Raw genomic sequence first — 17,970 nt, forward strand, 5'->3', positions numbered from 1 at the left:
TACTCAAATGATCCAATTAAGGAGGCCATTTAGTCAGCAGCAGCAGAAGTCCTGTGCCTGGACGCTCCAACAGGGGCCAGACACAAGCAGAAGCAGAAGCAGCAGAAGCAGCAGCAGCACCACCTTTTGTTTTTTGGCTGCAGCAGCAGCAAGGCCCACAGGGCTGGCTAGCTGGCTAGCCAGCAAGCAGGTAGCAATGAAAGTAGGAATCTTTCTTTTTAACCCTGTAAGGGGGTGGTGCACTGTACCCGAAGATACTGCCATATCGGGTCAATGCATAGGGCGACGGAAGCAAGCTTCGAAATCGGCCCCCGTTCTCAAAAATCCATTTAATATATGGTCCCCAGATAGGGGACGTATCAGATATTAAACTGATAAGAACAGATACTACACTTGATCTTAGCCAAAAGGCCGAGAAGCGATAACCGTGAAAGGGGCGGGCCCAACAAGGTCCCCTTCATGGGCACTATCACTGCTTGCTGTCAGGGAGGCTGCCAGACAATTTTCCATGCACACTCTGGGCTGGGGGGCAGTCAACCACCAGTACACACAGCAGAACCTAAACCCATACCATTATTGCTAAGCAGCAAGACAGGGGCCCATTGCACTCCCACGGGGCCTTTTTAAATGCAATCCATAACCCGGATTTGCCAGGAACCCTTCTTACTCCTCCTACTTGCATGTGACACTGGGCTTAGGATCTGCATAGGAAACACACACACAAGCACACACCTACCTTTGTTGCCTGCAGATGCCTCCTTGGCTGTCCCCAAACGGTATCAAACCAACACCCACGGGAAGCTGTAAGCATAGAGGACATGCCTGCACCCCATTGGACTTACCTGTGTGGGTTAAATCCGGGTTATTTGACAACCTATGGCGGTGATGGTTCTGCTCAGGCAGAGCAGTGCTGATGCTCCTCATAAAGCTGTCGCTGCTGTGAAGGTTCTAGGTGACATCACAAATCCCTTTGGTTACATACACAACAAAGCTGGGTTGTTGTTGTTTACACTCTGCAAGGCCTGTGGAAGTGAGTGACATCATAGCACTGTAGTTCTGAGGGTTCAAGATGGATGCAACAATCTCCTGTTGCTTCTATGAATGCCGTAATAGACGACATCACCAAACAGCTCCATAGTCACATACACAGCAAAGGAGAGATGTTGTTTACACCTAGTGATGTCAGTGGTATTGAGTGACATCACAGCACAGTGCTAAGGCTCCTGGGCCTGGACACAGCAGCGGCTGCAATATCTCAACGGAGAATACGTTTATATCTATGTGTGTGTGTGCGCATATATATATATATATATATATATATATATATATATATATATATATTTCTCCGCCGAAATCACTTTTAAACCCATTTCCACCTTTTTTTCCCTTCTCTTCCTCTTACTTTTTTTTCACGTTTTTTTACGTTTTTCTCCTTTTCGCCTCTTTTCTGGGCGTATTATTCTTCTTTTTCTTCTTTTTTTTCGTCTAATGCATACCCCATCAGTGCAGCAATGCTTATTCAATACCGCCAGCAGATGGAGACACTGGGGGATAATTTTCTAAGGATTTATACTGATTTTTCCTGTCTGAATTTGTCGCACAGAAAGTTGCAGGCCAAATATGTGTGACATTTCTGCGACTTTAGCTTCTAGAGCATTTTTACAACATTATACATAGGTGCTGAATACATAAAAAGCGACTGTTCAGCGACAGACAAGTCGCATCGGCTGAAAGTAGGCCAGAATGTCAGTCCATGTTGGAGCAGGTTTAGATACAGTCTAAAGCATAGATCTCAAAGTCTGTGCACAGAATTTAGCAAGGGCCTCGCACCTTCTGATGCATCAGGTAGGTGCACAATAGCATAGCCTAACCCTCTGTACTTTGGTCTATATTGATGCGGGACATAGACAGCCAGCTGATGACCAATCCATTAGTGCAATGGATGGCTGGAAGCATTTGTCTTTGCCTTTGCAATACCACAGAAGCAATGCATGGTCAATGTACAGCAATGACACACCTGTGTGAACAGCCAGGAGACCCCCCCCCCCCCCCCATGTTATGTTACATAGTTACATAGTTAGTACGGTCGAAAAAAGACATATGTCCATCACGTTCAACCAGGGAATTAAGGGGTAGGGGTGTGGCGCGATATTGGGGAAGGGATGAGATTTTATATTTCTTCATAAGCATTAATCTTATTTTGTCAATTAGGAACATTCAGCACCCACCCGCTATCAAGGCAGCTGCCTATCATGTCATGCCCTACCTGCACAGGTGTGCTGGCTACTCAAATGATCCAATTAAGGAGGCCATTTAGTCAGCAGCAGCAGAAGTCCTGTGCCTGGACGCTCCAACAGGGGCCAGACACAAGCAGAAGCAGAAGCAGCAGAAGCAGCAGCAGCACCACCTTTTGTTTTTTGGCTGCAGCAGCAGCAAGGCCCACAGGGCTGGCTAGCTGGCTAGCCAGCAAGCAGGTAGCAATGAAAGTAGGAATCTTTCTTTTTAACCCTGTAAGGGGGTGGTGCACTGTACCCGAAGATACTGCCATATCGGGTCAATGCATAGGGCGACGGAAGCAAGCTTCGAAATCGGCCCCCGTTCTCAAAAATCCATTTAATATATGGTCCCCAGATAGGGGACGTATCAGATATTAAACTGATAAGAACAGATACTACACTTGATCTTAGCCAAAAGGCCGAGAAGCGATAACCGTGAAAGGGGCGGGCCCAACAAGGTCCCCTTCATGGGCACTATCACTGCTTGCTGTCAGGGAGGCTGCCAGACAATTTTCCATGCACACTCTGGGCTGGGGGGCAGTCAACCACCAGTACACACAGCAGAACCTAAACCCATACCATTATTGCTAAGCAGCAAGACAGGGGCCCATTGCACTCCCACGGGGCCTTTTTAAATGCAATCCATAACCCGGATTTGCCAGGAACCCTTCTTACTCCTCCTACTTGCATGTGACACTGGGCTTAGGATCTGCATAGGAAACACACACACAAGCACACACCTACCTTTGTTGCCTGCAGATGCCTCCTTGGCTGTCCCCAAACGGTATCAAACCAACACCCACGGGAAGCTGTAAGCATAGAGGACATGCCTGCACCCCATTGGACTTACCTGTGTGGGTTAAATCCGGGTTATTTGACAACCTATGGCGGTGATGGTTCTGCTCAGGCAGAGCAGTGCTGATGCTCCTCATAAAGCTGTCGCTGCTGTGAAGGTTCTAGGTGACATCACAAATCCCTTTGGTTACATACACAACAAAGCTGGGTTGTTGTTGTTTACACTCTGCAAGGCCTGTGGAAGTGAGTGACATCATAGCACTGTAGTTCTGAGGGTTCAAGATGGATGCAACAATCTCCTGTTGCTTCTATGAAGGCCGTAATAGACGACATCACCAAACAGCTCCATAGTCACATACACAGCAAAGGAGAGATGTTGTTTACACCTAGTGATGTCAGTGGTATTGAGTGACATCACAGCACAGTGCTAAGGCTCCTGGGCCTGGACACAGCAGCGGCTGCAATATCTCAACGGAGAATACGTTTATATCTATGTGTGTGTGTGCGCATATATATATATATATATATATATATATATATATATATATATATATATATTTCTCCGCCGAAATCACTTTTAAACCCATTTCCACCTTTTTTTCCCTTCTCTTCCTCTTACTTTTTTTTCACGTTTTTTTACGTTTTTCTCCTTTTCGCCTCTTTTCTGGGCGTATTATTCTTCTTTTTCTTCTTTTTTTTCGTCTAATGCATACCCCATCAGTGCAGCAATGCTTATTCAATACCGCCAGCAGATGGAGACACTGGGGGATAATTTTCTAAGGATTTATACTGATTTTTCCTGTCTGAATTTGTCGCACAGAAAGTTGCAGGCCAAATATGTGTGACATTTCTGCGACTTTAGCTTCTAGAGCATTTTTACAACATTATACATAGGTGCTGAATACATAAAAAGCGACTGTTCAGCGACAGACAAGTCGCATCGGCTGAAAGTAGGCCAGAATGTCAGTCCATGTTGGAGCAGGTTTAGATACAGTCTAAAGCATAGATCTCAAAGTCTGTGCACAGAATTTAGCAAGGGCCTCGCACCTTCTGATGCATCAGGTAGGTGCACAATAGCATAGCCTAACCCTCTGTACTTTGGTCTATATTGATGCGGGACATAGACAGCCAGCTGATGACCAATCCATTAGTGCAATGGATGGCTGGAAGCATTTGTCTTTGCCTTTGCAATACCACAGAAGCAATGCATGGTCAATGTACAGCAATGACACACCTGTGTGAACAGCCAGGAGACCCCCCCCCCCCCCCCCCCATGTTATGTTACATAGTTACATAGTTAGTACGGTCGAAAAAAGACATATGTCCATCACGTTCAACCAGGGAATTAAGGGGTAGGGGTGTGGCGCGATATTGGGGAAGGGATGAGATTTTATATTTCTTCATAAGCATTAATCTTATTTTGTCAATTAGGAACATTCAGCACCCACCCGCTATCAAGGCAGCTGCCTATCATGTCATGCCCTACCTGCACAGGTGTGCTGGCTACTCAAATGATCCAATTAAGGAGGCCATTTAGTCAGCAGCAGCAGAAGTCCTGTGCCTGGACGCTCCAACAGGGGCCAGACACAAGCAGAAGCAGAAGCAGCAGAAGCAGCAGCAGCACCACCTTTTGTTTTTTGGCTGCAGCAGCAGCAAGGCCCACAGGGCTGGCTAGCTGGCTAGCCAGCAAGCAGGTAGCAATGAAAGTAGGAATCTTTCTTTTTAACCCTGTAAGGGGGTGGTGCACTGTACCCGAAGATACTGCCATATCGGGTCAATGCATAGGGCGACGGAAGCAAGCTTCGAAATCGGCCCCCGTTCTCAAAAATCCATTTAATATATGGTCCCCAGATAGGGGACGTATCAGATATTAAACTGATAAGAACAGATACTACACTTGATCTTAGCCAAAAGGCCGAGAAGCGATAACCGTGAAAGGGGCGGGCCCAACAAGGTCCCCTTCATGGGCACTATCACTGCTTGCTGTCAGGGAGGCTGCCAGACAATTTTCCATGCACACTCTGGGCTGGGGGGCAGTCAACCACCAGTACACACAGCAGAACCTAAACCCATACCATTATTGCTAAGCAGCAAGACAGGGGCCCATTGCACTCCCACGGGGCCTTTTTAAATGCAATCCATAACCCGGATTTGCCAGGAACCCTTCTTACTCCTCCTACTTGCATGTGACACTGGGCTTAGGATCTGCATAGGAAACACACACACAAGCACACACCTACCTTTGTTGCCTGCAGATGCCTCCTTGGCTGTCCCCAAACGGTATCAAACCAACACCCACGGGAAGCTGTAAGCATAGAGGACATGCCTGCACCCCATTGGACTTACCTGTGTGGGTTAAATCCGGGTTATTTGACAACCTATGGCGGTGATGGTTCTGCTCAGGCAGAGCAGTGCTGATGCTCCTCATAAAGCTGTCGCTGCTGTGAAGGTTCTAGGTGACATCACAAATCCCTTTGGTTACATACACAACAAAGCTGGGTTGTTGTTGTTTACACTCTGCAAGGCCTGTGGAAGTGAGTGACATCATAGCACTGTAGTTCTGAGGGTTCAAGATGGATGCAACAATCTCCTGTTGCTTCTATGAAGGCCGTAATAGACGACATCACCAAACAGCTCCATAGTCACATACACAGCAAAGGAGAGATGTTGTTTACACCTAGTGATGTCAGTGGTATTGAGTGACATCACAGCACAGTGCTAAGGCTCCTGGGCCTGGACACAGCAGCGGCTGCAATATCTCAACGGAGAATACGTTTATATCTATGTGTGTGTGTGCGCATATATATATATATATATATATATATATATATATATATATATATATATTTCTCCGCCGAAATCACTTTTAAACCCATTTCCACCTTTTTTTCCCTTCTCTTCCTCTTACTTTTTTTTCACGTTTTTTTACGTTTTTCTCCTTTTCGCCTCTTTTCTGGGCGTATTATTCTTCTTTTTCTTCTTTTTTTTCGTCTAATGCATACCCCATCAGTGCAGCAATGCTTATTCAATACCGCCAGCAGATGGAGACACTGGGGGATAATTTTCTAAGGATTTATACTGATTTTTCCTGTCTGAATTTGTCGCACAGAAAGTTGCAGGCCAAATATGTGTGACATTTCTGCGACTTTAGCTTCTAGAGCATTTTTACAACATTATACATAGGTGCTGAATACATAAAAAGCGACTGTTCAGCGACAGACAAGTCGCATCGGCTGAAAGTAGGCCAGAATGTCAGTCCATGTTGGAGCAGGTTTAGATACAGTCTAAAGCATAGATCTCAAAGTCTGTGCACAGAATTTAGCAAGGGCCTCGCACCTTCTGATGCATCAGGTAGGTGCACAATAGCATAGCCTAACCCTCTGTACTTTGGTCTATATTGATGCGGGACATAGACAGCCAGCTGATGACCAATCCATTAGTGCAATGGATGGCTGGAAGCATTTGTCTTTGCCTTTGCAATACCACAGAAGCAATGCATGGTCAATGTACAGCAATGACACACCTGTGTGAACAGCCAGGAGACCCACCCCCCCCCCCCCCCGCCACATTTTATGTTACATAGTTACATAGTTAGTACGGTCGAAAAAAGACATATGTCCAACACGTTCAACCAGGGAATTAAGGGGTAGGGGTGTGGCGCGATATTGGGGAAGGGATGAGATTTTATATTTCTTCATAAGCATTAATCTTATTTTGTCAATTAGGAACATTCAGCACCCACCCGCTATCAAGGCAGCTGCCTATCATGTCATGCCCTACCTGCACAGGTGTGCTGGCTACTCAAATGATCCAATTAAGGAGGCCATTTAGTCAGCAGCAGCAGAAGTCCTGTGCCTGGACGCTCCAACAGGGGCCAGACACAAGCAGAAGCAGAAGCAGCAGAAGCAGCAGCAGCACCACCTTTTGTTTTTTGGCTGCAGCAGCAGCAAGGCCCACAGGGCTGGCTAGCTGGCTAGCCAGCAAGCAGGTAGCAATGAAAGTAGGAATCTTTCTTTTTAACCCTGTAAGGGGGTGGTGCACTGTACCCGAAGATACTGCCATATCGGGTCAATGCATAGGGCGACGGAAGCAAGCTTCGAAATCGGCCCCCGTTCTCAAAAATCCATTTAATATATGGTCCCCAGATAGGGGACGTATCAGATATTAAACTGATAAGAACAGATACTACACTTGATCTTAGCCAAAAGGCCGAGAAGCGATAACCGTGAAAGGGGCGGGCCCAACAAGGTCCCCTTCATGGGCACTATCACTGCTTGCTGTCAGGGAGGCTGCCAGACAATTTTCCATGCACACTCTGGGCTGGGGGGCAGTCAACCACCAGTACACACAGCAGAACCTAAACCCATACCATTATTGCTAAGCAGCAAGACAGGGGCCCATTGCACTCCCACGGGGCCTTTTTAAATGCAATCCATAACCCGGATTTGCCAGGAACCCTTCTTACTCCTCCTACTTGCATGTGACACTGGGCTTAGGATCTGCATAGGAAACACACACACAAGCACACACCTACCTTTGTTGCCTGCAGATGCCTCCTTGGCTGTCCCCAAACGGTATCAAACCAACACCCACGGGAAGCTGTAAGCATAGAGGACATGCCTGCACCCCATTGGACTTACCTGTGTGGGTTAAATCCGGGTTATTTGACAACCTATGGCGGTGATGGTTCTGCTCAGGCAGAGCAGTGCTGATGCTCCTCATAAAGCTGTCGCTGCTGTGAAGGTTCTAGGTGACATCACAAATCCCTTTGGTTACATACACAACAAAGCTGGGTTGTTGTTGTTTACACTCTGCAAGGCCTGTGGAAGTGAGTGACATCATAGCACTGTAGTTCTGAGGGTTCAAGATGGATGCAACAATCTCCTGTTGCTTCTATGAAGGCCGTAATAGACGACATCACCAAACAGCTCCATAGTCACATACACAGCAAAGGAGAGATGTTGTTTACACCTAGTGATGTCAGTGGTATTGAGTGACATCACAGCACAGTGCTAAGGCTCCTGGGCCTGGACACAGCAGCGGCTGCAATATCTCAACGGAGAATACGTTTATATCTATGTGTGTGTGTGCGCATATATATATATATATATATATATATATATATATATATATATATATTTCTCCGCCGAAATCACTTTTAAACCCATTTCCACCTTTTTTTCCCTTCTCTTCCTCTTACTTTTTTTTCACGTTTTTTTACGTTTTTCTCCTTTTCGCCTCTTTTCTGGGCGTATTATTCTTCTTTTTCTTCTTTTTTTTCGTCTAATGCATACCCCATCAGTGCAGCAATGCTTATTCAATACCGCCAGCAGATGGAGACACTGGGGGATAATTTTCTAAGGATTTATACTGATTTTTCCTGTCTGAATTTGTCGCACAGAAAGTTGCAGGCCAAATATGTGTGACATTTCTGCGACTTTAGCTTCTAGAGCATTTTTACAACATTATACATAGGTGCTGAATACATAAAAAGCGACTGTTCAGCGACAGACAAGTCGCATCGGCTGAAAGTAGGCCAGAATGTCAGTCCATGTTGGAGCAGGTTTAGATACAGTCTAAAGCATAGATCTCAAAGTCTGTGCACAGAATTTAGCAAGGGCCTCGCACCTTCTGATGCATCAGGTAGGTGCACAATAGCATAGCCTAACCCTCTGTACTTTGGTCTATATTGATGCGGGACATAGACAGCCAGCTGATGACCAATCCATTAGTGCAATGGATGGCTGGAAGCATTTGTCTTTGCCTTTGCAATACCACAGAAGCAATGCATGGTCAATGTACAGCAATGACACACCTGTGTGAACAGCCAGGAGAACCACCCCCCCCCCCCCCCCCGCCACATTTTATGTTACATAGTTACATAGTTAGTACGGTCGAAAAAAGACATATGTCCATCACGTTCAACCAGGGAATTAAGGGGTAGGGGTGTGGCGCGATATTGGGGAAGGGATGAGATTTTATATTTCTTCATAAGCATTAATCTTATTTTGTCAATTAGGAACATTCAGCACCCACCCGCTATCAAGGCAGCTGCCTATCATGTCATGCCCTACCTGCACAGGTGTGCTGGCTACTCAAATGATCCAATTAAGGAGGCCATTTAGTCAGCAGCAGCAGAAGTCCTGTGCCTGGACGCTCCAACAGGGGCCAGACACAAGCAGAAGCAGAAGCAGCAGAAGCAGCAGCAGCACCACCTTTTGTTTTTTGGCTGCAGCAGCAGCAAGGCCCACAGGGCTGGCTAGCTGGCTAGCCAGCAAGCAGGTAGCAATGAAAGTAGGAATCTTTCTTTTTAACCCTGTAAGGGGGTGGTGCACTGTACCCGAAGATACTGCCATATCGGGTCAATGCATAGGGCGACGGAAGCAAGCTTCGAAATCGGCCCCCGTTCTCAAAAATCCATTTAATATATGGTCCCCAGATAGGGGACGTATCAGATATTAAACTGATAAGAACAGATACTACACTTGATCTTAGCCAAAAGGCCGAGAAGCGATAACCGTGAAAGGGGCGGGCCCAACAAGGTCCCCTTCATGGGCACTATCACTGCTTGCTGTCAGGGAGGCTGCCAGACAATTTTCCATGCACACTCTGGGCTGGGGGGCAGTCAACCACCAGTACACACAGCAGAACCTAAACCCATACCATTATTGCTAAGCAGCAAGACAGGGGCCCATTGCACTCCCACGGGGCCTTTTTAAATGCAATCCATAACCCGGATTTGCCAGGAACCCTTCTTACTCCTCCTACTTGCATGTGACACTGGGCTTAGGATCTGCATAGGAAACACACACACAAGCACACACCTACCTTTGTTGCCTGCAGATGCCTCCTTGGCTGTCCCCAAACGGTATCAAACCAACACCCACGGGAAGCTGTAAGCATAGAGGACATGCCTGCACCCCATTGGACTTACCTGTGTGGGTTAAATCCGGGTTATTTGACAACCTATGGCGGTGATGGTTCTGCTCAGGCAGAGCAGTGCTGATGCTCCTCATAAAGCTGTCGCTGCTGTGAAGGTTCTAGGTGACATCACAAATCCCTTTGGTTACATACACAACAAAGCTGGGTTGTTGTTGTTTACACTCTGCAAGGCCTGTGGAAGTGAGTGACATCATAGCACTGTAGTTCTGAGGGTTCAAGATGGATGCAACAATCTCCTGTTGCTTCTATGAAGGCCGTAATAGACGACATCACCAAACAGCTCCATAGTCACATACACAGCAAAGGAGAGATGTTGTTTACACCTAGTGATGTCAGTGGTATTGAGTGACATCACAGCACAGTGCTAAGGCTCCTGGGCCTGGACACAGCAGCGGCTGCAATATCTCAACGGAGAATACGTTTATATCTATGTGTGTGTGTGCGCATATATATATATATATATATATATATATATATATATATATATATATATCTCCGCCGAAATCACTTTTAAACCCATTTCCACCTTTTTTTCCCTTCTCTTCCTCTTACTTTTTTTTCACGTTTTTTTACGTTTTTCTCCTTTTCGCCTCTTTTCTGGGCGTATTATTCTTCTTTTTCTTCTTTTTTTTCGTCTAATGCATACCCCATCAATGCAGCAATGCTTATTCAATACCGCCAGCAGATGGAGACACTGGGGGATAATTTTCTAAGGATTTATACTGATTTTTCCTGTCTGAATTTGTCGCACAGAAAGTTGCAGGCCAAATATGTGTGACATTTCTGCGACTTTAGCTTCTAGAGCATTTTTACAACATTATACATAGGTGCTGAATACATAAAAAGCGACTGTTCAGCGACAGACAAGTCGCATCGGCTGAAAGTAGGCCAGAATGTCAGTCCATGTTGGAGCAGGTTTAGATACAGTCTAAAGCATAGATCTCAAAGTCTGTGCACAGAATTTAGCAAGGGCCTCGCACCTTCTGATGCATCAGGTAGGTGCACAATAGCATAGCCTAACCCTCTGTACTTTGGTCTATATTGATGCGGGACATAGACAGCCAGCTGATGACCAATCCATTAGTGCAATGGATGGCTGGAAGCATTTGTCTTTGCCTTTGCAATACCACAGAAGCAATGCATGGTCAATGTACAGCAATGACACACCTGTGTGAACAGCCAGGAGACCCCCCCCCCCCCCCCCCCCCATGTTATGTTACATAGTTACATAGTTAGTACGGTCGAAAAAAGACATATGTCCATCACGTTCAACCAGGGAATTAAGGGGTAGGGGTGTGGCGCGATATTGGGGAAGGGATGAGATTTTATATTTCTTCATAAGCATTAATCTTATTTTGTCAATTAGGAACATTCAGCACCCACCCGCTATCAAGGCAGCTGCCTATCATGTCATGCCCTACCTGCACAGGTGTGCTGGCTACTCAAATGATCCAATTAAGGAGGCCATTTAGTCAGCAGCAGCAGAAGTCCTGTGCCTGGACGCTCCAACAGGGGCCAGACACAAGCAGAAGCAGAAGCAGCAGAAGCAGCAGCAGCACCACCTTTTGTTTTTTGGCTGCAGCAGCAGCAAGGCCCACAGGGCTGGCTAGCTGGCTAGCCAGCAAGCAGGTAGCAATGAAAGTAGGAATCTTTCTTTTTAACCCTGTAAGGGGGTGGTGCACTGTACCCGAAGATACTGCCATATCGGGTCAATGCATAGGGCGACGGAAGCAAGCTTCGAAATCGGCCCCCGTTCTCAAAAATCCATTTAATATATGGTCCCCAGATAGGGGACGTATCAGATATTAAACTGATAAGAACAGATACTACACTTGATCTTAGCCAAAAGGCCGAGAAGCGATAACCGTGAAAGGGGCGGGCCCAACAAGGTCCCCTTCATGGGCACTATCACTGCTTGCTGTCAGGGAGGCTGCCAGACAATTTTCCATGCACACTCTGGGCTGGGGGGCAGTCAACCACCAGTACACACAGCAGAACCTAAACCCATACCATTATTGCTAAGCAGCAAGACAGGGGCCCATTGCACTCCCACGGGGCCTTTTTAAATGCAATCCATAACCCGGATTTGCCAGGAACCCTTCTTACTCCTCCTACTTGCATGTGACACTGGGCTTAGGATCTGCATAGGAAACACACACACAAGCACACACCTACCTTTGTTGCCTGCAGATGCCTCCTTGGCTGTCCCCAAACGGTATCAAACCAACACCCACGGGAAGCTGTAAGCATAGAGGACATGCCTGCACCCCATTGGACTTACCTGTGTGGGTTAAATCCGGGTTATTTGACAACCTATGGCGGTGATGGTTCTGCTCAGGCAGAGCAGTGCTGATGCTCCTCATAAAGCTGTCGCTGCTGTGAAGGTTCTAGGTGACATCACAAATCCCTTTGGTTACATACACAACAAAGCTGGGTTGTTGTTGTTTACACTCTGCAAGGCCTGTGGAAGTGAGTGACATCATAGCACTGTAGTTCTGAGGGTTCAAGATGGATGCAACAATCTCCTGTTGCTTCTATGAAGGCCGTAATAGACGACATCACCAAACAGCTCCATAGTCACATACACAGCAAAGGAGAGATGTTGTTTACACCTAGTGATGTCAGTGGTATTGAGTGACATCACAGCACAGTGCTAAGGCTCCTGGGCCTGGACACAGCAGCGGCTGCAATATCTCAACGGAGAATACGTTTATATCTATGTGTGTGTGTGCGCATATATATATATATATATATATATATATATATATATATATATATATATTTCTCCGCCGAAATCACTTTTAAACCCATTTCCACCTTTTTTTCCCTTCTCTTCCTCTTACTTTTTTTTCACGTTTTTTTACGTTTTTCTCCTTTTCGCCTCTTTTCTGGGCGTATTATTCTTCTTTTTCTTCTTTTTTTTCGTCTAATGCATACCCCATCAGTGCAGCAATGCTTATTCAATACCGCCAGCAGATGGAGACACTGGGGGATAATTTTCTAAGGATTTATACTGATTTTTCCTGTCTGAATTTGTCGCACAGAAAGTTGCAGGCCAAATATGTGTGACATTTCTGCGACTTTAGCTTCTAGAGCATTTTTACAACATTATACATAGGTGCTGAATACATAAAAAGCGACTGTTCAGCGACAGACAAGTCGCATCGGCTGAAAGTAGGCCAGAATGTCAGTCCATGTTGGCAGGTTTAGATACAGTCTAAAGCATAGATCTCAAAGTCTGTGCACAGAATTTAGCAAGGGCCTCGCACCTTCTGATGCATCAGGTAGGTGCACAATAGCATAGCCTAACCCTCTGTACTTTGGTCTATATTGATGCGGGACATAGACAGCCAGCTGATGACCAATCCATTAGTGCAATGGATGGCTGGAAGCATTTGTCTTTGCCTTTGCAATACCACAGAAGCAATGCATGGTCAATGTACAGCAATGACACACCTGTGTGAACAGCCAGGAGACCCCCCCCCCCCCATGTTATGTTACATAGTTACATAGTTAGTACGGTCGAAAAAAGACATATGTCCATCACGTTCAACCAGGGAATTAAGGGGTAGGGGTGTGGCGCGATATTGGGGAAGGGATGAGATTTTTTTTTTTTTTTTTTTTTCAAATCAAAAGGTTTATTGAAGTGTTTCATAAACGTTTACAAGCACGAAATGGGTAACAGTTCAAAAAGTAAGCAAGGGAGTGCCCTTTCACTCGGTAACTAATAACAGTCTAAACAGAGTGTCTATTGGTTAGTAGGAGGAAGTCACACAAAAATAAATTTCTAGTATTAGAGCAATCTCACTCCGTTCAGAGTGGCCTAAGGCCAAGCGGCTGGGAGGCGACTCCCGTATCATCATTGTCTATAAGAATGGAATGGGAGAAGAAGAAGAAGAAACAAAAGAGAGAGAGAGAAAGAAAAAAAGAAGAGAAGGGGCTATGTCAGGGGGAGAGGGTGGGAGGAAAGAAGGAGTGTGGGGTAAGGGTGGAGGATGGAGGGGGGGGGGGATATGTTGGAAGGTGTAAGGACCAGAGAGAGATAACTATGAACTAACCTCCGAGCCCGGAACAATCTGGAAACTCCGGAGCACCCGGGTCTGAGCTGTCTGTCAGTCATGGGATCAAGGCGTCAGAATGTCCAGAGAGTGAGGAACGGTCAGCAAATGCAGCGCGACGTAATGGCATAGAGAGTTGTCAGTTACTGAGGTGTAGTGTTTCATAATCTGTGGAAGTGGCGAAGGCCACCCAGGGGGACCAGACTAAATGATATTTTGTCAGTTGCTTACTGGATTCCGCTAACAGTTCCTCCATCCTGTGTAGTCTAGAAACCTCCTGTAACCATGATGAAATGGATGGAGAGACAGTCGTCTTCCATAACCTTGGTATCACTGCCCTAGCAGCCAATAATAGGAACAGGATCAAACGGGTCGTGTGTCTGGGGACCGATGAGGGTATGATTGATAGAAGTAGAATATCGGGTGTACGCTGTAAGCGTACTTCTGTTATGCGTTTGATCACATCCAGCACCCTTGACCAAAAGGGGGCCAGAGAGGGACACGTGAGCCACGTATGTAGCATTGTACCTCTATCTGAGAGACATCTCCAGCATAAGTCCGGGACATTAGGGTACATGGATGCCAGTAAAGTAGGAACTCTGTACCATCTTGTGAGCAATTTATAATTAGTTTCCTGTGCTTTACAGGATATAGAGGTTTTATGACAATTATAGAGAGCTTTCCTCCAGTCTATGTCAGAAATCGAGGATCCCATGTCCCTCTCCCAGCCCGTCCTGAAAGGCAAAGGCCCGGTGGAGTGTTTCGCCAAGAGCAATGGGTAGAGTATACTGATTGCGTTCTGGACAGGCGCGGATGATACACAGAGTCGTTCAAAGTCACTAAGCTGTCTGTGAAGGTGCAACTTTGTTTTTGTAGAGTTGTAGAAATGGGTCAGTTGTGCATATTGGTACAAGTGAGTCGTTGAGGGGGGGTGACCTCCAAGTAGGTCCGGTAACGGCTTCAGTCCTGTCTGCGTGAGGAGTGATGATAGGGTGGTATACGTCTGTTTATGGAGTGTAAGGAATTGGCTCTGGTGTAATGTCGGAGGGAACAGTGGATTATTGAACAGTGGTAAGAGTGGGCCATTCTGGTCAAGCAGTTCAAGTCGGGACATGAATCTAGACCTAGCTTTACAAATAGAGGATATTACCGGGGGTAGATTGTCCAGGGTCATACGGCTATTAGCTGTTCTCGGGCTCCATATTACTGCTCTTGGGTCACATCCCACTGACTGATGTTCAAGACGTACCCATTGCTTGTCTTGCGTATGGTGGAAGCAATCTAGGACGCGTGTCAGCACCGAGGCCAGGTAGTAGGAGGTGTATTCTGGTAGGGCAAGGCCCCCATCGCATTTCTTTCTGACCAAGATTCGCCTGGCCAATCTGGGGTGTTTGTGTGCCCATATGAATTTTGATTGGAGTGATACTAATTCTTTAAAAAAGGTGCGAGGGAGAAGGACTGGCAGGCAGGAGAAGAGGTAGAGTAGGCGGGGTAAAATATTCATTTTGAAGATATTGATTCTCCCTAACCAGGAAAAGTCTCTCTTGTCCCATCTAGTGAGGTCATTTCCCAGTTGGAGTAGTAGTGGGGGAAAATTGAGACGGTAGGTGTTCGTCATATCCGCTGGGACCCTGACCCCTAGATATTTAAGAGAGGTAGGTTGCCACCTGAATGAGTATGCGGATTGGAGTTGCTGGACCAGTTGTTGGGGGAGAGTAATGTTCAGGGCTTCACATTTAGACATATTTAGTTTATAATTACTAAGGGCAGAGAAGTGTTTTATGGTGCGAAGCAGGGAAGGCAATGATGTGAGGGGTGAGGATAGGTAAAGTAAGAGGTCGTCTGCGAATGCAGCACATTTGCAATGGCACGAGGGGGTGGGCAGCCCCCTAATATCTGGGTTCGTCCTTATGGCTGTTAGCAGGTGTTCCATGCATAGTACATACAACAAAGGGGATAAGGGGCAGCCCTGTCTCGTGCCATTGCAGATGATGAATGCGGGGGATAGCTGGCCATTGAGCTTAATGTGAGCCTGTGGGTTTGCGTATAGTGCCATAATCCTCGATTTCATAAGGGGACCTATGCCTATTTGAGACAATGCCGCCGACATGAAATCCCAGTCCACCCTATCAAAGGCTTTCTCTGCGTCTAACGACAGCAGGAAAAGAGGTGTATTTTGCTTTCGGGCCTGGTGTATGATTGAGAACGTGCGGAGGGTGTTATCCCTCGCTTCTCTTCCTCGAACGAAGCCCACCTGATCTGGGTGGATAAGGGATCTCATGTGGGGTGCCAACCTATTCGATATCAATTTTGCGAACAACTTGGTGTCCGAGTTAAGGAGCGAGATAGGCCTATAGCTTGGGCAAAGCAGGGGGTCCTTGCCCTCTTTCGGTAGGACGGTGATAAAGGCTGTTAGGAATGATGTGGAGGGGGGGGATGAGGTAGAAATATCATTAAATGCTTCCAGCAGTGGAGGGGCAATCTCAGTTTGGAGGGTTTTATAAAATTTAAAGGTATACCCGTCAGGACCGGGACTTTTACCTGCGGGCATTGAGGCTATCGCCTCTGATAGTTCTAAGTGAGTGAAGGGCTCCTCCAGAGCTTGGATTGCATCAATGGGCAATTCGGGAAGGGCAGTGTCGGCTATATATTGAGCCAATGTGGGAAGGTCTGAGTCAGGTGGTCGGGCGGTGGCCGGTTTGGGGAGGTTGTATAGTGACACGTAGTATGACCTGAATGATTCTAGCATTTCAGATGTCAGGTGGGAAACTTCACCCGAGGGGGATTTGATAGCCGGGACAAAGAGAGAGGACTTTCTATTTTTCAGAGCTTTGGCGAGGAGTTTCCCGGACTTATTTCCCCACTCATAAAAAAGCTTTCCGGTCAATTGTCTATAGTAACTGTGTGATGCGTTCATGTGGGCCAGGAGATCTGTGCGGACCTTAGTGAGTTCTCTAAAAACTAGATCCTGCTGCGTCCGTTTATGGAGTGCTTCAAGAGTCTGAAGTCTAGTTTGCAGGGCAAGGAATTTCGCTGACGCCTCCCTCTTCAGCCTAGCCCCGTGTTTCATCAGGATGCCCCTGAGAACACACTTCAAGGCTTCCCACCTAGTTAGCGGGGATGAAGGGTCTGAAGCATGATCTGATATGAAATGCGTAGTGGAGGACTTCAATTCCTGGAGACATAGCTCATCCAGTAAAAGAGATTCGTTCAGGCGCCAATTGGAATGTGGCTTTGCGAAAGAGGGAAGCGAGAGCGAGCATAATACAGGGGCATGGTCAGATATTGTTATGGTGCCAAGGTGGGTATGGGTTATGGAGTCTAAGAGGTGGTGCGGGCAGAACAGGTAATCTAGCCTGCTATATGTCTGGCGAGCATGGGAGTAAAAGGAGTAGTCTCTATCTTGGGGGTGTAGAGACCTCCAGATGTCAGCGAGTTGCATGGCGTGAAGCTTCCTCCGTAATGCCCGGAGCTTGCTGTGGGAGATTACTGATGTGCCTGTTGAAGTGTCCATTTGTGGGAAAAGTGGCAAGTTGAGGTCCCCACCCATCAGAATGGTACCGGTGGCAAAGGATGTCAGAGCATCCAACTTTTTAAGGAGAAAGGAAATCTGTTCTCTATTAGGTGCGTATATAGATGCAAACGTGAACTTCTTACCAAAGATGTCGCAGTTTACAAATACATGGCGAGCGTGGGGGTCTACGTCTGTGGAGGTTATTACTGCAGGAAGGGACTTGTGTATGGCAATCGAGGTTCCCTTAGAGCGGGATTCAGGATTAACGCTATGTATCCAGGTGGGGTAATATCGGTTACGGAGAGTAGGAACATGTCCTTCTTTGAAATGTGTTTCCTGAAGAAAGAGTACATGTACTTTTTGTCTATGGAAGGAGTAAAGGGTG

At 46.6% G+C, this 17,970-nt stretch overlaps 6 non-coding genes across 6 annotated transcripts; all 6 read right to left on the reverse strand.

The window, feature by feature from the left end:
- Nucleotides 1-232: 232 nt before the first annotated feature.
- LOC130351494 (U2 spliceosomal RNA) lies at nucleotides 233-423 on the reverse strand. The gene has a single exon (XR_008888189.1). It is a non-coding gene; the product is annotated as a U2 spliceosomal RNA (small nuclear RNA).
- A 2,093-nt stretch (nucleotides 424-2,516) lies between these two features.
- Nucleotides 2,517-2,707, reverse strand: LOC130351495 (U2 spliceosomal RNA). The gene has a single exon (XR_008888190.1). It is a non-coding gene; the product is annotated as a U2 spliceosomal RNA (small nuclear RNA).
- A 2,100-nt stretch (nucleotides 2,708-4,807) lies between these two features.
- LOC130351496 (U2 spliceosomal RNA) lies at nucleotides 4,808-4,998 on the reverse strand. Its single transcript, XR_008888191.1, has one exon. It is a non-coding gene; the product is annotated as a U2 spliceosomal RNA (small nuclear RNA).
- A 2,103-nt stretch (nucleotides 4,999-7,101) lies between these two features.
- On the reverse strand, nucleotides 7,102-7,292 carry LOC130351498 (U2 spliceosomal RNA). The gene has a single exon (XR_008888193.1). It is a non-coding gene; the product is annotated as a U2 spliceosomal RNA (small nuclear RNA).
- A 2,103-nt stretch (nucleotides 7,293-9,395) lies between these two features.
- LOC130351499 (U2 spliceosomal RNA) lies at nucleotides 9,396-9,586 on the reverse strand. Its single transcript, XR_008888194.1, has one exon. It is a non-coding gene; the product is annotated as a U2 spliceosomal RNA (small nuclear RNA).
- A 2,098-nt stretch (nucleotides 9,587-11,684) lies between these two features.
- On the reverse strand, nucleotides 11,685-11,875 carry LOC130351500 (U2 spliceosomal RNA). Its single transcript, XR_008888195.1, has one exon. It is a non-coding gene; the product is annotated as a U2 spliceosomal RNA (small nuclear RNA).
- Between the last annotated feature and the right edge of the window lie 6,095 nt (nucleotides 11,876-17,970).

Source organism: Hyla sarda, unplaced genomic scaffold (genome assembly GCF_029499605.1).
Source record: "Hyla sarda isolate aHylSar1 unplaced genomic scaffold, aHylSar1.hap1 scaffold_978, whole genome shotgun sequence".
NCBI lineage: Eukaryota > Metazoa > Chordata > Amphibia > Anura > Hylidae > Hyla > Hyla sarda.